This window comes from Ursus maritimus, unplaced genomic scaffold (genome assembly GCF_017311325.1).
Source record: "Ursus maritimus isolate PB19 unplaced genomic scaffold, ASM1731132v1 scaffold_10, whole genome shotgun sequence".
Taxonomy (NCBI): Eukaryota; Metazoa; Chordata; class Mammalia; order Carnivora; family Ursidae; genus Ursus; species Ursus maritimus.
Window position 1 is genome coordinate 70,555,601 of NW_024423344.1, and position 22,527 is coordinate 70,578,127.

A 22,527-nucleotide genomic window follows, 5' to 3' on the forward strand; every position below is an offset into this window, starting at 1 on the left:
AACCAAAGAGGTGAATGGACTAAAGAGAGGAGGATATGGATGATAGCGAATACTGTTAGGAAGCCAGTTAAGTGGGGAGGAAATCAGGAAAGCTGAACCTACACGAGGGCATGGGAAAGAGACTTTGAAGGTGATTAGAAAGTAAAATCAAGTGTTATGTGACAAATCAATATGAAAAACAAAAAGAAATAGAATGGTATAAATGGATGCTCTCCTGGTGTACTTTTTTATTTCTTAAGTTGAGCCTTATTGATTTTCATCCTGTCTCCTTTATGCATATAAGAATCTAAGGATATACATTTCCTATTAAGTATGTTTTTAACTATACCACACAAGTTATATTTCTGTTTGTTTGGGGCAGGGCAGGAGGGGCAGAGGGAGAGGGAGAGAGAATCTGAATGTAGAGCTCAACACAGGGCTTGATCTCACAACCCTGAGAACATGACCTGAGCAGAAATCAAGAGTCAGATGCTTAACTAACTGAGCCACCTAGGAGTCCCTACATCACACAAGTTTTTATGTATAGCGTATCTATTATCGGTTCTAAGTGATTTCCAATTTTCGTTAAAATATCTTTTTTTGAATGTGTTAAAACTGCACATTTATATTTTCAAATGCATAGTACTTTTAGTTATTTTTATTACTTATTTTTTCCTGAGTTGCACTGAAGTAAGAAAATATAGTCTGTATAATAACACTTCTTAAGCTATATTGAGACTTGGTCTGCAGCATAGTATGTAGTTCCTTTTTATAAATGTGTTGTGTGGATTTGAAAAAAAATGTGCATTCTCTAGTTGTTGAGCACATGTCCATTTAATTAAGATTGTTCATTGATTACATTGTTTAAATATTCTATAGACCTAGTAAATTTCTTTCTTCAGCTATCAATCACTATGACAAGGATTTTAAAATATTCCACCAAAACACTTGTTTTGTGCATTTCTTGGTTTCACTAATTTTCACCTTTATGTAAGCTATATTATGGACCTAGTTTGGGACTGCTATATCTTCTTGGTGAATTGAAAATGTTATCATTGTACTGGGCACTTCTTTATTTCCTAAAGCCTGTTTCATTTGATTTGTTTTTAATTAGTATTTGCCTAATACATCTTTTCCTATGTTTTTATTTTTCAGACTTTGTCCTTTTATTTGAAGTGCAACTTCTGAAAATAACATACAAATAAGTTTATTTTTAAATTTTGTGTTGAAGCTCTAAACTTCAGTGTTATCCTACTTGGCGGGCGGGGTCTTTACAATGCAATTAGGTCATGACAGTGAAGCCCTCATGACGGCATTAGTGCCCTCAGAAGAAGAAACATGAAAGAGACAGAGACAGAGAGACAGAGAGTTCTCTCTACCATGTGAGGACAGCGAGAAGGCAGCCATTTGTAAGCTGGGAAGAGGGCTCTCCCCAGGAAAGGAATCTGCCGGCACCTTGATCTTGGAGTCCCAGCCCAGAACTCCTTTTGTTTAAACTACCTGCTCTGTGGTATTTTGTCATAGCAGCCCAAAGGGGCTAAGACATCATTTCATTACCTGTTGATGCCATATTTACTACTATACTGATCTTGAGGTGTCAGTTTCCAAGAAATATCCATATCTTACAGATAAAAGTAAATCACATTTAAATATGGATCGGAAGAATGAACATAGTTAAAATGTCTATGCTACCCAGAGCAATCAATAATTTCAATGCCATCCCGATCAAAATACCAATGACATTTTTCAAAGAACTGAAACAAACAGCCCTTAAATTTGTGTGGAACCAGAAAAGGCCCCGAATCGCCAAGGAATTGTTGAAAAGGAAAAACAAAGCTGGGGGCATCACGTTGCCGGATTTCAAGCTATATTACAAGGTTGTGATCAAAAGACAGCATGGTACTGGCACAAAAACAGACACATAGACCAATGGAACAGAATGGAGAACCCAGAAATGGACCTTCGGTTCTTTGGGCAACTAATCTTTGACAAAGCAGGATAAAACATCCAGTGGAAAAAAAGACAGTCTCCTCAATAAATGGTGCTGGGGAAATTGGACAGCTACATGCAAAAGAATGAAACTTGACCACTCTCTCACACAATACACAAAGATAAACTCCAAATGGATGAAAGACCTCAATGTAAGACGGGAATCCATCAAAATCCTAGAGGAGAACATAGGCTGCAACCCCTTTGACATCGGCCACAGCAACTTTTTTCATGACACATCTCCAAAGGCAAGAGAAACAAAAGAAAAAATGAACTTGTGGGACTTCATCAAGATCAAAAGCTTCTGCACAGCCAAGGAAACAGTCAAAAAAACTAAGAGGCAGCCCACGGAATGGGACAAGATATTTGCAAATGACACACAGATAAAAGATTAGGATCCAAGATCCACAAAGAACTTCTCAAACTCAATACATGGGAAACAAATAATCAAATCAAAAAATGGGCAGAAGATATGAACAGACACTTTTCCAGTGAAGACATACAAATGGCTAACAGACACATGAAAAAAATGTTCAACATCATTAGCCATCAGGGAAATTCAAATCAAAACCACATTGAGATACCACCTTACGCCAGTTAGAATGGCAAAAATTGACAAGGCAGGAAACAACAAATGTTGGACAGGATGTGGAGAAAGGGGATCCCTCTTACACCGTTGGTGGGAATGCACATTGGTACAGTCACTTTGGTGTGGAGGTCCCTTAAAAAGTTAAAAATCGAGCTACCCTATGATCCAGCAATTGCACTACTGGGTATTTACCCCAAAGATACAGACGTAGTGAAGAGAAAGGCCATATGCACCCCAATGTTCATAGCAGCATTGTCCACAACAGCTAAATTGTGGGAGGAGCTGAGATGCCCTTCAACAGATGACTGGATTAAGAAGATGGGGGTCTATATATACAATGGAATATTACTCAGCCATCAAAAAGAACGATTTCACAACATTTGCAGCAACATGGACAGGACTGGAGGAGATAATGCTAAGCGAAGTAAGTCAAGCAGAGAAAGACAATTATCATATGGTTTCACTCATCTATGGAACATAAGAAGTAGGAAGATCGGTAGGAGAAGAAAGAGAAGAAGAAAGGGGGGGTAAACAGAAGGGGGAATGAACCATGAGAGACTATGGATTCTGGGAAACAAACTGAGGGCTTCAGAGGGGAGGGGGGTGGGGGAATGGGATAGGCCGGTGATGAGTATTAAGGAGGGCACGTATTGCATGGTGCACTGGGTGTTATACACAAGTAATGAATCATGGAACTTTACATCAAAAACTAGGGATGTACTGTATGGTGACTAACATAATATAATAAAAAATTATTATTAAAATAAATAAATAAATAAATAACATTTTTTCAGAGCATGAAGGATTAAATTTTTGAAGTAGATCCATTGGCAAATGATTACTAATTTAAATTTCTCTCCTGAGTGTTTCAAAGAAAAGAGGCTGAGAAATATACTCTGTGATTCTGGGAACCGATATTTGATAAATCCTAGCCCAAACTCACTTTCCTAGATATTCACAATGGGCATTATCACATTACAGATTTTGCAATGTCCTGAAGTAAAGAATCAGATTATATTGGTTGAACTCCCAAAGTTTCTGAAACTTGTTTAACCATTGAAACACCTTTTATGTTCTAGTAATAATAACTGAAATCTTAAATAAATTTGGGAATGCTGCCTTAACATCTTAAAATATTTTTAAACTTCAGTAATAAATTCACAAAGAAAGATTTTTAAAGACTTTCTTAGTTTTCTTTTCAAAAATTAATATCAGATTTTGAACAAAAATATTCAGAGACTGACATATGCTCTCATTATTTTGTTGGCTCAACTTGTCAGTAACTCACTTAATCATATCAATGGTTATTCAAAAGGTTGGTAGCTGAACTAATGAAAAAAGTGAAGTGTTATCCTTCATATGAGAAAATAGGGATAATAACTCACTATTAGCACAGGGTAAAAGTCGTTTTTACCAGTAGTGACAAATATAAACAAATCCATCTACTCTCTCTTTATTCATATGATAAGTGACAGACTTTTCCATAACAGCTGGCAAAAGTTAGGGACAGGAAAAATTCACAGAAGCAGGATACAAATAAAACCATCACTTTTTGAATTTTGGATTTTACCAATGCAGTTTAATAATTGAAGATTTTTAAAGATATGCCTATATCCTTTTTTAAATATTTGTTTATAGAGCATTTTTTATGGATGTCCTCAATTTGACACTAATTCCAGTGTAGATTTAAATTAAGACTTACTTATATTCATCTTTTTCTAAAGGAAAATTTTCCATTTAGAAAGAAATTATTTTAGAGCTAACAAATTTAATATTTTTAATTTCATGTTACCATTTTTTTTCATGTTACCATTTTTAATTTAAAATATCTTGTTAGGTTAATCTGATAAATCCTAAATTCTTTAGGATAGATAGGCATACTTATGAAATAACAAGGGATAGATACCAAGTTAGTTCTAATAACCCTACTCAGGGTTTTATCAGCTCATCCTCTCACTAATTTCCTTCTCTAGTGTTATAATTAGGAATGACAGTTAACATTTACAAGGAGCTGTGCTCAGTTTCTCTCCATTAATCTACAAAAGCACACTATGCACTGGCTTTAATCATTTCTATTCAGGTAACAAAATTGACATAATTTACAATTTGTCAGTGAGACACAGAGAGGGGCAAGGTCAGGACTGGTAGCAGTTCTGTGTTCTTTCTCACCTTTATGCTCCAACATGTATTATCTCTGTCTGGCCTTGTACTTTGAACTCTAGTTGACTCAAACAAACACTTTGAGGCCTACATCTTAGTTAACAACATATTTTTGTACCAAAGAAGTGTATAATTGTAAAGCCAATATCCAGGAGATGAGGAAAGTCCAAAGTGCTAAGACCAGCATTTGTATCATTTCTCCATTAGAGGCATCTGACAATTCTGGAGGTTGTAAATGAGAGGCTCAATGTTGAACTCTCAAGAGATTCAAAAGTCAAAAGGTTCACCAGCAATGAACAATTCAAAAAAGAAATAAAGAAAACAATTCCATTTACAGTAGTACCCAAAGGAATAAAACACCTATGTATATGTATAAATTTAACCAAGAAGGTGGAAGACTTAAGCTCTGAAAATTACTGAAATAAATTAAAGAAGTCCTAAATAAATGGAAAGACATTCCATGTTCATGGATTGGAAGACTTAATGTTGTTTAGTAATCAATACTACCCAAAGCAATCTACGGATTCAGTGCAATGCCTATTAAAATTCCAATGGCTTTTTTTTTTTTTTGCACGAATGAAAAATCTGACCCTCATATTCATATGAAAGTACAGGAACTTACAATAGACAAAACCATCTTGAGAAAGAAGATCAAAAGTGGAAGGTCTGCATCTCCCAATTTCAACACTTAGTAGAAAGCTATAGTAATTAAGACAATGTGACACTGGCATCAGGATGGGCATATAGAGCAATGGAAAAAAACTGAGAGTCCAGAAATAACTTCATACATTTATGGCCAATTGATTTTCTTTTTCTTTTTCTTTTTTTTTTGATTTATTTACTTGTTTTAGAAAGAGGGGTGGGGAGAAGCAGAGGGAGAGGGAGAGAGAGTTCCAAGCTGACTCCACACTGAGCACAGAGCCCAACAAGGGGTTTGATTCCACCATCCTGAGATCACAACCTGAGCCAAAACCAAGAGTCAGACACTTAACTGACTGCACCACCTGGGTGCTCCTGGCCAATTGTTTTGCAACAAAGATACCCACACTAATCAATGAGGAAAGAATAGATTCTTCAACAATTGGGGCTGGAACAGAATAGCCACATGCAAAGGGATGAGTTGCACCCCTACTCACATCATATAAAATATTAAATCAACATGGAGCAATGAACTAAATATAAGAGCTAAAATCAGAAAACCCTTAGACAAAAATATAGGGGTAAATTTTCATGACCTTGGATTTGCAAAGGACTATTAGCTGTGACATCAAAAGTGGTACAAGCAACAAAAGAAAAAATAGATAGATTGAACTTCATCAAAATTAAAAACTTTTGTGCATAAAAGAATAGTAGAAAGTGAAAAGAGACTATACATAATGGGATAAAATATTTGCAAAATGTGTATCTGATGATAGCCCAGAATTCAGAATATATAAAAATGCTTAAACTCAACAGCAATGATCCCAGTAATTCCCATCTCCAACTACTTCCACTTTCGTTTGATACCCTCCACTTGATGGAGACCTTAGCCTACTGACTTGTGTCTAATAAATATAATATGACAAAAGTGATGTAAGCCAGTCACAAAAGGACAAATGTATGATTCTATGCATACGAAACGTCTAGAAACAGTCCAAATTATAGAAAGGGAAAGTAAAAAGAGTGCTTACCAAGAGTTGGAGAATTAGTGTTTAACAGATATAGAGTTTCAATGATTCAAGATGAAAAAGCCCTAGAGATGTGTAACAACACAACAATGTGAACATATTAAATACTGTTGAACTACACACTTAAAAATGGTTAAGATGGTAATTTTATGTTATGTGTTTCTTACTATAGTAAAATAAAAGCATCCCATTGAAAACTGATGGGATGTTACTTCCATTAAAGTTATAAAAGATAGTGATTTCTACCTTGCTGTTAGTTTCTCTCTGTTGCTTTCTCAGCTTGCACCCTTTGATGAAGCGATCTGCCACCTTGGAGCAGCCCACATAACCAACAATCATGAGCCAGGTTAAAAGTAGATTCTCCCCCAGTTGAGCTTTGAAATGACTACAGTCCCAGCTGATACCTTCACTGAAGCTTGTGAGAGACCCTGAAACAAAGGATCTAGGTAAGCCACGCCCAAATTTCTGACCCATAGAAACTGTGAGATAATAAATGTTGTTGTTTTAAGCCACTATGTTTGGGATAATTTATATTTTGGTAGGCAGCACATAGGTAACTAATACACGAGAGTCAATTAGAATTCAATGGGGTTTTATCTATTAAAACTAATTATTTGATTCTAAAATTTATATGGGAATTAAATGTGCCAAGTATAGACAATTTTAAAGAGCAACAAAGCTGGACACCTTGTGCCATCACATATTAAGACCTTTCATGAAGATACAGAAATAGAAAATATGGAATTAGTGCAAGGAGAGACAAACTTGCTTACAGAACCGCACAGAGTCCAGAAAAAGAACCACACGTATGCAACCACTTGCTTGATGGCATAGGTAACTTTGCAATGTAAAGGGAAAGGATGATTGTTTCAATAAATAGTGCTGAGTCAACTGGACATATATAAGAAAAAAATTAATTTGGGTGCGCCTGGATGGCTCAGCCTTTAAGCGTCTACCTTCAGCTCGGGTCATGATCCCAGGGTCCTGGGATCGAGCCCCGCATACGGCTCCCTGCTCAGCGGGAAGCCTGCTTCTCCCTCTCCCACTCCCCTTGCTTGTGTTTCTTCTCTCCCTGTCTCTCTCTGTCAAATAAATAAATAAAATCTTAAAAAAAAATAATTTGGCATCTATCTCCACATGGATCTGTAATCCAATAGGTTTTTGTAAACTAGTGGGAAAATTGTAAACCAAAAGGTTTTAAACAATAAAGTTTGAAGAAAAAACATCAGGGAATATCTTCATGATATTTTCTTATGTATCTATTTCTTGAACACATTTCTAAGGTGCTGGAAATATTCTGTTCCTTGATCTGAGTACTGGCTACATAGTCATGTTTGATTTGTGAAAATCCACAAAGCTACCCACACTTATGGTATATGTACTTTTCTCTATGAGTTTAAGAAGTAGATTTAAGAATACATATAAGAATATATAAGAATAAAAAACTCAAGAAAAAACAATTTAGGAATAAATCTAACCAAATGTGTTCAAAATGTCAAACCAGAAAGTTATAAAATACTTTTGAGAGAAATTAAAGAAAACCTAAACAAATGGGGGGATATGCCATGTTATGAACTGAAGAACAATATTATAGATGTTAATCCTACCTAAATTGGTATGCAGATTCATTGCAATCCTAAACCAAGCACTGACAGGGTTTTTTTAGCATAAATTGATCATTGAATTCTAGTATTTTCATAGAAATGCAAAGGGCCAAGAATAGTTAAAGCAATCTTAAAGAGTAAGAATAAAGTGGGAGAATTTACCTAGCTACATATGAAAACATACTGTAAGGCTCCAGTAATTAAGAGAGAGTGGTACTGACATCAGGACAGATAAATATAGCAGTGGGGCTGAAGAGAGTCCAGCAATACATCCACACATATATGGACTTGATTTTTAATACATGTGGCATGGCAGAACAGTAGGAAAAGACAACCTTTTTTTCCCTTTGGAAAAGACAATCTCGTCAATAAATGATTCTGGGTCAATTGGATATCTATATGGAAAACAAAATTAGACTTGTTCCCAACATCAAATTATATATAAATGTAAATTCTAGACGAATTTAGGTCTAAATACGTAAAGCAAAAAAACAAAACGTCAAGATCTTGAGATAGGAAAACTTTTCTTAAGTGGGACACAGAAAATATTTTTTTCTTCCAATTTTTATCTAAATTCTAGTTCGTTAACATACCATGCAATATTGGTTTCAGGAGTAGAATTCAGTGACCCATCACTTACATACAACATTCAGTGCTCAACAGGACAAGTGCCCTCCTGAATACCCATCCCCCATCTAGCCCATCTCCCACCCACCTCCCTCCATCAACCCTTGGTTTGTTCCCTACCCTTAAGAGTCTCTTTTGGTTTGTTTCCTTATCTCTTTTCCCCCCTCTCCCATATGTTCATCCGTTTTGTTTCTTAAATTCCACATATGAGTGAAATCATATGGTATTTGTCTTTCTCTGATTGACCTATTTCGCTTAGCATAATACCCTCTAGTTCTATCCACATCACTGTGAATGGCAAGATTTCGTTCTTTTTGATGGCTGAGTAATATTCCATTGTGTGTATATATACCACATCTTCTTTATCCGTTCATCAGTCAATGGACATTTACGCTCTCTCCATAGTTTGGCGATGGTTGATTATGCTGCTATAAACATCAGGGTGCATGTACCCCTTTGAATCGTATTTTTGTATCCTTTGGGTAAATATATAGTAGTGCAATTCCTGGATCATAGGGTGGTTCTAATTTTAAGGGACACAGAAAATACTAACCAAGATGGAAAAGACTGATAAATTGGACCCCATTAAAATAAAGAAAATGTTTACCAAAAGGCATCAAGACAGTGCAAATTTGAGGAACATAGAAAGAACAAATATGTGGAACACAAGACTAATAAAGGTTTCATAGGCAGAATCTATAAAGAATGCCTTTAAATTAATAAGAAAAAAAAAACCCAATCTGATAGAAAAATCATGAGAAAATTGAATCGGCATTTCACCAAAGAGGATATCCTAACTGCCAATACACATAGGAAAAGATGTCTAATCTCATTCATAATTATGGAAAAGTAGGCTAAAACTGTAATAATACAGCACAGTACACACACTAGGCCGAAACTACAAGGTCTGACAATCCCAGGTGTGGACAGGGTTGTGGAACAGTGGGAACTGACAAACACAACCAGTGGAGGGAGTGTAATTGATACAAGCTCTTTGGAAAACTCTGACAAAACCTACTCAAGTTGTCCTGTGTATACCCTTGTGACTCCGCCAACAGGAACACATGCAGATGTAGTAAATAAATGTACAAAATGTTTATTGAAGTAACATTTGTATTAGACCCCAGACTGGAAACAATCTAAATACCTATCTATGGTAGAAAGTATAGAAAATCTCTGTAAATTCACACAATGGAATATTTTGCATCTGTGAAAAAGAATGAAATCCTGCTAAATGCAACAATAGACTTAGGTACTAAAATCATAATGCTGAGTAAAAGAAGCAAGACATGAAAGAATACATACTCTATGTTTCCACTTATATGCATTTCAAAACCAGTCAAATATGGGAACAGTGAGGGGGAGGAAGATAGTAATGACCCAGGAGGGGTGCAGGGGGGTGGTGGAGGGGGTCCTTCTGAAGTGCTGGTCAAGGTTACACGGGTGTTGGACCTCACTGAAGTATATTTTATGATCTGTGTACTCTTTTCTATGTATATTTCAATTTAAAAGTTAAAATTTTTTTAATTAATTAAAAAAAAGATCTCTGTACCTGAATCCTTACTGTGGCCCTAAGAAGATCCCTGTCTTCTTCCTGACAGGCTGCTCATGTCCCATCATATGCCAGCATTCGCCAGCTCTTAGCCTCTAATTTTATGTCCCCCCCCTCCCCCGAGAGCTGCTCTCAGTCTCGGATGCTAGCCATTTTCACTCAGCCTTAGCCTTTCTCCTGGTCCACCTCCTGCGGCCCCACCAGGCCCAGATCCCACAGCGGTGTGAGACACCACAGCCGGCCCTTTCCTCAAGGTGGAAGAGGACACACTTAAAGGTCTGTCTTATACACTTTGTACATGCCTATCTCCCTCAGGACATCACAAGCTCCCCCTCAGAAGAAACTGCTTTCTTCACGTTCGTATGCAGCAGATACCTGGCACAGGGCCTGGCAGGCAACAGACATTCAAGAAGGGAGGAATGATGCTATCTTGACAATGTGTTTAACAAAACATACACCAGTGTCAAAAGAACAGAAGGGTAGTACAGACCGGGCCAGAGGACAGGGATGCTTTTATGCTCCTTATTCTGAACAAAATGGATTTGATTACATATGTCTGAAAAGCTTCAATGTTTTGTTTTGTTTCCCCTGATTTTGCCTACGCTTGACTTCAAACACCCCTCTGCCAGGTTCTAAGTAAGGTACATTTTGCTATAATTATCTGATTACCAGAGAGATTAATAAACCTTTTCAGCTTGGCTCATAAATCACAGAGTTCTACAAGTGGGAGATTTTCAAAGAAGAGGCGAAATCCCATTGCTTAGTCACTCTATTGTCTACTTGAATCAGTTTTAGAATCTAACAGCACTTCATGTTCAAAAGCATATAAAAGTATTGACTTTCTTTGAGATGAACATTATGTTCTAATGACCAAAAGTGATAAATATTGTATTGAATGAAAGTAAGACAAGCCCAGTATTTCAAAAGACTATAAATCTTTATGTTTTCCCAGATGAAAATACATTCCTATTTTATTACTAGAGAACAATTTGAAAGATTTAAACTACTAAAGAGACTAAGTAATATTATGTCTGGTAAAAGAATGTGGATATTATTGTACCCGGCAGGGTTTATGGCTTGGAGAAGTTGATAATAAAGAAATGCAGAGTGGGTGCCAGATTCAGTTGAGAAACAAGAGGAGAGACTACCAGCGGATGCCCGATGTAGCACCAGATCGGGAAATCCTAGGGAGGCTTCTAAGGACAGTAACCGAAGATTATTCACTGAGAAAGTTGGTACGTTTATTAGACAGAAAACAGTGGATGGTATAATTCTGTTTGAATCTGATTTCAACAATCCAGACTGAATGACATCTTATTGCTTACTATCTGAACCACTTAGAAAGTTAAATTTAGCTAGGAATCCTCCTCCTAGCTCACCCTATCTTTCCCTTCCCTTCTCTTAAATTTTTGGCATTACTAAAGAAAATTCTATAAGAATCTGTACTGGGGCCTTTTTGAATCAAGTATTTCTCATTTCGATTGGTGGCACTGCAGGACCAATGGCATGCTTAGTCAGGTGGCTCTAGAATTGCCTCCAGATGCCATTCCAAAATTCATAACTAATTCTGCAGAAAGATGGCCTACCACTATCTTAAACTTTTATGAAAAAGAGGAAAAATATAAAATATATCAGAATGACACAAGAGAAGAACAGGCTTACTTTCCTTAGTTCCAATTTAAAAAAAAAAAAATCCCTGGGAAGAACTCTGACTTAGGTCGTGCACCCGTCTTTGACGATAGGACTGAATACTGTACGATTGGCAGTTCCCACTAGGACAAAAATTTTCAAGTCAGAAGAGCAATAGGTTCTCCCCTCAAAAAAGCATGTTATTCCCAGAAAAGACCAAAAATTGATTTTTTTCCATAAATGCATGTTGCATGGTTTGCGGGGTATAATTAATATAGCCCTCTTGAATTGTCTCTGAGTTTGGAACTGATTGAGAGATAAATGCAGGTATTCGATGAACAGAGGTTAAATTACCTGGGTTTGGGCTAAATTAGAGGGCATTTCGCAGATCTACAGCCAGTTACTAGTTACCTTATATCTGACCCCATGTCTAGATCTTGGAATTACAAACCCGATGGAGAGTTTGGATCTTCAAATCAGATTTGCTTACCCAAAATAGTTGCCTCCCACCAACAAACCTCACAGTGAAGACAGAAAGAAATGTTTTACGTAATGATGTTACCATTGTATGAGCAGCGTATAAATGCATAGATGGATATATACAAAGAAATATCATTCATTCATTCATTCATTCAGTAAACATATAATGAATATTTCCTATGTACCAGGCAGTGTTCTTGGTGCTTGGCAAACATAGATTAACCAGTCAAAGACCCCTGTCCCTGTAGAACTTAATTCCTAGGAGTAAAACAGACACTGATGGATAGGAAAGAGAGAAAGAACATACTAGAAAGAACAATCACTAGATAGTACAGAATAAAGAAATAGAGTAAAATCAACTTGTTAAAAACCAAATCACAAGTTTTGGAGTTCACAGTATAAAATAAACAAATCCTGGGAAAAGAAAAGTTGGAGGATTTGACATCTCTTAGACCACTAGGAAAGAAAAATTTTCAGTAAAGGAAACTAAGGAGCATAATTAGAAAAGGGAGTGTAAAAATCTTCGTGTTGGGTATCATATCAGTCAGAGTTCAACCAATGAAGCAGAACCAGTAGGAGATCTATATTAAGAGATTTGTTGAATGAATTGGCTTCTGTGCCTATGGGAGCCAGCTAGGCCAGTCTGAAATCCACGGGCGGGCTGTCAGGAGGGGCACTGGCTGAAGCTCCAGTCCACAGGCAGGATTTCTTCTGAGAAGCCTCAGTTCTGCTTTTAGGACATTTCAGTGAATTGAATCAAGCCCACCCAGATTATCTAGGACAATCGTCCTTAAAAGCAACTGATTATGGACTTTACATCTACAAAATACTTTCACTGCAACACCTCAACTAATGTTTGATTAACTGGGAAGGTAGCCCAGTCAAGTTGACATATAAAATGGACGTTCGCAGGTGTGAAGTTCAAAACAAAAAAGACCCTACTTCATCAATGACTGGGAGAGTGAAATAGTTCACCAACAGAACAGATGAAGCCCACTCCCCCAACCAAGTGAAAGGGCTACCTTATGAGAATATGTCTACCATGGCACACAGAAACCTACTTGTCACCTATAACGGGTTTGAGGTTGTTATCGAACACAACACGTAAAGCCCACAAACCTGTCGTGCACTTCACAGAAACCATAGTGTTCAAAGGCCTTAGCCTCCATGTAAGCTGTAGCCTCTACTCTCTCTTCTCACGTCATACCTCAGGTTCTGCCTTCCTTCCTTTGCCATATTCTTCCTTCCCCTGAGAAGAGCCTCACTGTCTCTTTCCTCACCACACTCACTATTCTACCTCCACATAACCTATCTTAACTCTTGCTGGACTTCTCACGGTCTGATGTGTATAGTTATTTCTCATATGCATCTTATCTCCTCTACTAGACTGTAACCTCTCTGAAGGCAAGCATCAATCAATTATTTACCGAGGCACATAACGGCACAGAGCAGAAACCCAAAATAAGTTTGATGAATAAATAATGAGCAACTGAAAGAAGAACTATAAGTGATACATTTTAAACAATGACTAAGATTTCAATACAAAAACTCAGAAAACCTCTAAATAATTAATGGTAAGTCTCCAGCCAACTCAAGAGTTACATTTAAACGATCTTTAAGTTTGCAGAATGCCTTGGCGTCTCCTGCAATATTAATTTTCCAAGTGAGTGACACAATTAATTTTTTACCAACTTTAAAAAAAGAAAAGGAAGACTATGAAGTCAAGTGTTGCAAAATTAAATCAAAATAGTGACTCACAGACTTACAAACAAATACAACATACCTTTTAAGGAAAATTCAACAGCTTCTCACCACATTATTGGTACAGGACTAGTATCTGGAGTAAATAACATAATTTCTCATTAAAGTTACCACTGATTCTATATTGAATTTACTTTTTCATTGTCAATCATGCTCTCAAAACTGACATCAGTGGGCATCGTTAATGCAAAGGGCAAGTTTGAGTTTATTTTTCAAGAGCAAAAAATGTTTGTAGATCTAGTGTTCTTACACTAGAGTTAGAAAAAGGTGAAGAGTAGTAGGTGTCCATCCAAAATAGCTTCCCTGTGGGACTCCCTGTGACCTCAAACGCTCACCATGCCACTCACTATTGGCCCGTGTATCTGTACAGTTCTTACATATGACTATTTTCCTGATTATAAAAGCACTGTGTACCCATTGCAGAAAATTTAGAAAACATAACAAAGAGTCTGTTTACTTCTCATGACCAACTTTCCCTAACTTTGCCCTCAGCCTTGGCTGAGAAGCTCTTCTTGCTTTACTGTTCCGTCCCTTAACAATCAAAATCCAAGCCTTAACCATGAAGTGAAACCAATCCTTCCCGAAGGCTTGAGAGATGACAGGGGTAACTAAGAGTCCTACGAGCAGTGGCTTCACCCACAACAGCCAGCGCTCCAAACCCAACTGGACGTTCCTCTACCTTTCTCCTGGAGGCTCTCCCACCAGGTTGAAAGCCACTCAGTCTCCCACTAGATACAGGTCTAGATTTAAATCCAGCTTGTGTTCATTGGGCTTATAGTAAACTTAGTTTATATTCAGAGGTAAATCTCGATTATGAAAAGAAACCCAGCCAGGGCCTCTCCTGTGGGGCTATGAGGGGTCCCTTTTCTCCTCAGCCAAGGCTGGAGGCCAAGATCGGCTCTGGAGGATCATTGTTAGGGCTGCCATGAGCTGGTAGCCTTGTTTTCCTGCCTCAGACATCTGTAGCTGCTGGGAGCCGCCCCTTGGGCTATCGCAGGACTGCTGACCCCACAGCCGGACTAGGGTCTGAAGGGGCAGCACCGGGCATGGGACTTCTAGCTCTCCTTGGATAGTGCCAGGCTCTCATGAGCGGATCCTAGCCTGTGTTGTCCCAAAAGTGGCTTGGCTCCCTGCCTGCCCCACAGGCAACAGCTAACAAGTAAACTCACCTCAACAGGGGCCCATAGAGGATTGCGAGGCGCGGGGTGGTGAGGAAGAGCTAGGAGTGGGTGCTGGAGAAGAAGGAGCGCCGCAGGCGCAAGGGCAAGGAGGTCAGGCCTGATGCTCAGTGTACAGGCGACGAGTGCAAGCCCGGCTTCTAGGTTAGCCATTGTCTAACCCGGCAACTCAGGCTCCACACCGTTGCAAGTGGGAAGTTGTCTCGGTTGAAGTGCCAACTTCCATCAGCTGACAAAATATTATTTTAGAAAAGTTTTCAAATTTTAACAGTTTTTCTTCACTAACAAAAGTTCTGAAAGGACTTTATTTTGTTCTAAAAGCAATAAACCACTTTTTGTGTAACCGTAAAAAAAAAAAAAAAAAAAGAAAGAAAAAGAAAAGAAACCCAGAAAGTTCTAAAAAGTAGACCATCAGCAGCAAGCATAGGACTCTAGCTGCTCAGAAGGGTGGTCCATCTGAGCTGGGTCCACGCAGGAAGGAAGATGGCACAGACAGAGAAGGCTTACTGGAGAGGGGGTTTGGGAAATGCCAAAAGCATCATTGGGGGAGGAAGGAAGGTGCATGATGGACAGGTTGAGACTCTCCATTATTTTGCCTGACGGAATGGCCCGAAATGCCCTCAAACCTATATCTGACATCCCTATATTTTAGAACACAGAAATGGAAACCTTAAAAAAAAATAAAATTGCACCTGGGCAGATGGCCATTTATAACTTGTCTCCTAGGGGAGACTCTTAGTCACTGGGTCAGCAACCTGAGTCAGCCCTGAAGAAAACGTGGCTATCTGAAGTGAACACCAGATTGCGAATAATTGCTCCCCTGGGGCCTTGCAGATTTGCAAAGTGACTAGGAGTCTATATGCCTCTAACTTGGGGAAACAAGAATAGCGGGCAAAAAAACCTGAAAACACTGAAATTTCCCATTAGACCACTGATCATGATCAGCTTCATTAAAAAATTTTTTTTTTAATTTTGAAATGATCTCAAACTTAAAGAGAAATTGCAAGTACATTTTTTCTTCCCCTGAAGTATTTGAGCGCGGGTTGCTGACATGATCCCTATCACTGCTGTATCCTTTAAGGTATATTTCCTTTATATAAGGACATGCTCTTACATAGCCACAATTCAATCAGGAAATTAGCATTGATACATTACTGCTTTACATTTTAGAGCAGTTTTAGGTTCCCAGCAAAATCGAGGAGAAGGTTTAGAGTTCCAATGCGCCCCCATTCTCCCACACATACACAGCCTCCCCTAATATCAACATCGCATCCCAGACTACCACATCTGTTACAATCCATAAACTTGCACCAACACATCATTATCACCCCTAAATCCAGAGTTCACATTATGGTTCACTCTCGGTGTTCCACATTCTATAGGTTTTGACAAATGGTATCACAATCTAGTGATATAAAAATGGTATCTAGTGATATAAAAATGTTGTCTTAAATGACATTTCTGATTAAGATTGAGCAACTTTTCATAAGTTCATTGGACATTTGTATTTCCTTTTCTGTATGCCTCTTCTATATGTTGCTAAATTTTCTATTGATTTGACATTCTCTATTTGGTTTATAGTTCTTCTGTATTCTGATTATTAATGTTTTACTGATTTTATACTTCATAAATATTTTTGGCCAGTTTGAGCTTCTACTTTCATTTTCTTTACAGGGTCTTGGTGAACCAAAGTTCTTGATTTTAATTTTGCCAAATTTATCGATCTTTCCTGCTTTGTTGATACTTTTGTATCATGTTTAAGAAATTATTTCTTTCCCCTATGTCATAAAATATTTTCCTATATTTTCTTCTGAAATTTTCATATTTAAGTATTTAGTCTCGTGAAAGGTAAAAAGTAGTAATTTACTTTCAGTTTTTATTTAGATAACCAAGTGTCCAATGAAATTTGCTAATAGTCAATTTCTCCCAGGACAATCCACTATGTGTTGCACTATTATAAAGAAATTTGCATGTGTACATGACTTTTTTCCATTAGGTAATTTGTCTATGTATGATCATAAGCATACGATACCGATTTCCATGGCTTTATAGGAAGTCCTCAAATTTGGTAGCATAAATACCTCCATCTTATTCCTTTTGGAGGTATTTTAAGTATTCTTGGGCCTTTTAATTTTAGAATCCACCTGTCAACTTCCCTAACAAATTATTTTGGAATTTTTATTGGAATTTTATGGATTTCTACCTTCAATATTATCTTTACAATATTGTCTTTCAACCCATAAATGTGTATTATCTTTCCATTTATTTATATCTTTTCTAGTTGTCTGCTAATACAGTTTAAAAATTTTGTCCACATAGATCATGCACATATTTTGTTAAAGTTATGTCAATGTACCTTCCATTTTTGTTGCTTTAAAAATGGTATATAGGTATGGTGACTAACATAACATAATAAGAAAATTTTTAAAAAAAAGAAAAAGAATGGTATATAGTTTTTTGTTTTTTTTAATTAAACTTTTCATTTTGAGATAATTGTAGGTTTACCCACAACTATAAGAAAGAAATAACGCAGAGAAACACCGTATATGCTTCACCTCGTTTCCCCCGGTGGTAACACCTTTATAATTATTGAGCAATATCACACTAGGAAATTGATCCTAATGAAATCCATGCATCTTATACGAATTCCACCAGTTTTATATGCACTTGCATGTGTGTTTAGTTCTAGGCAATTTTATCACACGTAGATTCACCCATGTAGCCACCCCTATATTCAAGACAGACAAAAATTCTGCCCCCACAAGAATCTCTCATGCTCTGAGTTTATAGCCACATCAGCGTCCCTTCCTCCCAACTGCTCAAATTCTCTCAAACCCCTGGCAACCACTAATGCACTGTCTCTATATAAAGCATTGTCATGTAGAGAATGTTGTCTGAATACAATCACACAGCATATAAACTTTAGGGCTTGGCTTTTGACTCAGCATAGTTTCTTTGAGATTCATCCTACTGCTCCAAGTATCAGTCATTGCTTCCTTTCTATTGGCGAGTAGCCCGTGATGTAGATGCAGTCATGTTTAGTCATTCACCCACTAAAGGACACTTGAGTTGTTTCCAGTCTGGGGCTTTTAGGGATAAAACTGCTATAAACATTCATGCATGAATGTATGAGTAAACAGAAGTTTTCATTTCTCTGGAGAAGATGCCCAAGAGTGCCACTGTTGGGTTGCATTGTAAGTACGTGTTTAGTTTTATAAAATAGTTAACTATTTTCCATAGTAGGTCTGTACCTTTTTACATTGCATTTGTGAGATCACCCCAACTTCGCCATGTGGTATCATCATATTTTTATATAACTGGTCATTTTTGATCACCTCTTAATGATTTATTTTTAGATTGTACCCTTCATTTTATTAAACATTTTATAAACTCATTCATATCCTGTGTCTGATGATGCCAATATCTGAAATGTTGGAGCCCTGGCTCAAGTTTTTGTTGTTTCTGCTGAGTTTCATTCATGGTGACTTATTTTCTTGGGCGTTTGATGGTTTTTTCTTATGAGCTCATATTCGGCTGATTTTAATCTGCAGGGAAACTGGAGGCCATAACAGGATTATTACCTCCAGGAAGGACTTGTGTTTGTTTCTGCTGGGAGTAGAGGGTACTACGGCCTGGGACTCTCTAAGCTCCTTTCCAGTGTCTCCACTTTAATTTGGACTCAGAATCAATCCCCCCAAATTGCAATTATTTCACACCCCTGGATTTTATGGATCTCCCAAGTAAAAGTAGCTATCTATAGGATAAAGTAAGCAGGAGGAGAGTGGAGCAAGGTCCTGAGTGGTTTGGGACTGTGGTACTGACCCAGCTGGGGTCCCCCATATGTGCATTGAGCTCTGCACAGGAAGAGGCAGGATGAGGTTGAGTGTGGAGAGGGTTCTGGAGGATTTAGTGTGGGAGTGAAGGTTCCAGACTTAAACTAGCACCTTCTTTCACATGTACCTGAGGCCACAAACCCTATCTGGCAGCTTTCAGACATTTGAAAGGCTCTTTCCAACCTTATTAACAGTATTTAAATAACAAGATCTTATTTTGCTAGAATCCCAACCAGTCTAAACTGAATCACGTTTGTTAAACAGTGACTTGACTGCTTTAAACAATTAAGGCTGTAAATAATTTTTCCCAAGACCAATGGAAATGAGAACATTCTCCATTTATGGGGTTTGTAGCCCAGTTTTCCATGAAGTCACTACTTATCCTGATCTATGGGATACTTCCATGAGCCTATAGTTAGTTATACCTGAGTACTGTATTCGGTGGCTTTGCTCCAGGTGTGTAACAGAAGGATGCTGAAGCACAGGAAAGAATGTAAATGCTTGGCTATACATCCTTCAGCAAGTGGCAAGAAGCAGGTTGTTAATTCTTAGATTCTATCAGTGTTTAAATATTTCGATTTTTAATACTTTTTTTAAAGGAAGTTTTATTTATTTATTTATTTATTTATTTATTTATTTATTTTTGAGAAAGAGAGGGAGGGAGAGAGAGAATCTTAAGCAGCCTCCATGCTCAGTGTGGAGCCCCATGTGGGACTCAATCTGAAGACCCTGAGATAATGACCTGAGCCGAAATCAAGAAAGAGTCAGACGCTTAACTGACTGAGCTGCTCAGACACCCCTGAATACTTTCAAACATACATAAAAGTAGAAAGAACAGCACAATAAACTTCCATATACCCACCACTCAGAGTTAAAAATTTATCAACATTTTTGTCATACTTGGTTTTACCTCTTAGAGGTTTTCTTGTCTTATTTTGTTAGGTCGTTTTTTTTTTGTTTTTTTTTTTTTTTGAAATGAGAAGTTTTTTTATTTTAGCTAAAGAATTTTAAATAAAATCACAGATGTGGTATCATTTTATCACTAAATATTTCAATACTCATTACTAATAATATGCACATTATCTCACTTAAGCACAATACCATTATCCTACCTAAAAAAAAAAATTAACACAATGCAGGCTGCATAGTGATTTGTCATTGTTGTTGCTGTTTTTAGTCAGTTCTCTATTGATGATCATTTGGGTTCTTTCCAGTCTTTTGCTTTTATAAGTAATTACCAGACGTTTTATAACTAAGCAATTCCCAAAAGAATATAGAAGTTTTATTTTGGTTTGGGGCTTCCCCTTCCAATACACGCTGGCTTTACCCATTCGAGTCCCCCTGTGCATAATCTGCTCTGCATTTTGGCAGGAAGAGTAAAGAAGATATGTTTACTGAGGCTGTTTCTTGAAATGTGCTAGGAGTTTGGGTTTCGTTAGGTGAAGATAATGGAAGTCAATGGCAGACAGCCATGTGTAATTTACAAAGAGAAAGCAGACCCAGACTCTGGTTATCCTAAAAGAAAATGTCATTTGGATTATCTCCTGCTGAGTTTTAAAAGAACAAATCTTGGAATTTTCTCAGTTTTCTTATAATCTGACATTTATTGGTCTCCACTTCTGTGAATTCTTTTTAATCAAATGAAGCTTTTGAATATCTGAGTCAGTGTTAGGTCAAGTCGCAGATTTTTATATTCACCATTTGTTCAGTGAAATGGAACTTCTAAAAGACAGTCAATAAATCACTCTGTCACTTGAAAAGTGAGCTAGAAAAAAGATAATGGGAGTGGTAAGAAAAATTATAAAATGCCAAATATATTCACTGCAATCCATTCATAAAACAGAAGGGAACTGATTTCAATCTCTGAAGCACAATTCCAATATAACCTTGCTTTTCTCTCAGTCAAGGAGCACAGAGAACCAACCTCCGCGTGTATGTCCCTAAAAATAGAAAATCAGTTTAATTTAGGAATAAGGAGCTATAAAATGTTAGTAGCATTTTTTTAGGCTGCTGCCGTGCCAGTTTCCATATGGACACTCCGTTTCTAATATAAAAGATGAATAATGAAGAGCAGTGCTCTATCATTTACCCAGGGCAGGGTCTCCTTCCTCTCCCGCCCTGCGCTCCAGTACTCTCCAGCACAGCAGCAGGCGAGCTCGTGGAAGAGCACAGGCCCCAGAGTCGGGCAGAGCAGTGCTTCAGTCCTTGCTCCGACACTTACTGGCTGCGTGATTTGAGACAACGTATTTAACTTTGGAATCTTACTTGTGCCACTCTTACAACGTGGATTTTTTTTTTTAAAGATCTTATTTATTCATTTGACAGAGATAGAGACAGCCAGCGAGAGAGGGAACACTAGCAGGGGGAGTGGGAGAGGAAGAAGCAGGCTCCCAGCAGAGGAGCCTGACGTGGGGCTCGATCCCAGAACGCCGGGATTACGCCCTGAGCCAAAGGCAGACGCTTAACAACTGAGCCACCCAGGCGCCCTTACAATGTGGTTTTTAATACCTACCTTCTAAAGCTGTGGAGAGAACGAACTTGAGTGTTTCTCGAACACTACTGCCCCTTAGCATCACCCGGGAAGCCTTTAAAAGTCCAATTGCTCAAGCCTCACCCTAGACCTACAAAATTGGAATCTCTGGGAGAGGGTGTAGATACCAGTATTGTTTTTAAGCTCCCCCAGGTGATACCCATGTGCAGCCAAGTTCAAGAACCCTATGGCCCTAGTGCATATAAATATCTAGTACATTTCCTGTCCCTCAGCCGACATTCAGTCCGCAGAGGCTATAACCATTATGTCCTGTCAAATTTCATAATGCCTTCTTGACTGCCCTTTCTTTCCATTCTCTGACCTGGGGTGTCTCCAGAAGGTTCAAATGAGTAAAATATGACACGAGAGCCTCCTTGCCCTCACCATCATCCTGGGTTTTTTTTTTTTTTCCTTCCAGACTCTCCTTTTCTTTCTTATCTCCCCATCTAGTTCCTTAATAAAATAACAATCTAATCCCCCTAAAATTAAAGGTGCCGGGAGAAGGTAGAGAGTTACTGTCTCCAAGCAGACGTCCATGCTGCAAGGACTCAGAGTGAGACATGCTGCAGACCAAGGGGTCCTCAGTGTATCTCTCACGATCAAGCTCCGTCTACACTCCCTGCCCTAGGGGTAACAGGAGGGTTACCATGTATGATTCATTCTTTCCAACTCTATTCAGTGACATAAGATGGCTGTTTTGATTACTTTGTCATGCAATTGCATGGTTTAATTCCAATTGCTTTTTGTCTGGTTAAGTAGAAATTGTGCTGGTCAGTTTCCAGATCGCCATTATCATGGCAGCCATGGCACGTGCCCGACGAACACCACAAGCATCTGGTTTGAGGAACATCCGTCCTCGGGGTTGCCAGATTGTGATTTGTTTGCTTTTGACTGAAATGAAAATATAAGTTAATTAAGATGAGATGGTGAGTGATGAGTGTGTCCTTAG

General features: G+C 38.0%; 1 long non-coding RNA gene and 1 other non-coding gene across 6 annotated transcripts in view; one reads left to right on the top strand and one right to left on the bottom strand.

Annotated features, from left to right (window-relative positions):
* LOC121101263 overlaps positions 1–22,527 on the bottom strand; it is a 124,417-nt gene that overhangs the window by 21,367 nt on the left and 80,523 nt on the right. The gene's annotated exons all lie outside the window — the stretch shown is intronic.
* LOC121101457 lies at positions 14,871–14,999 on the top strand. The gene has a single exon (XR_005833445.1).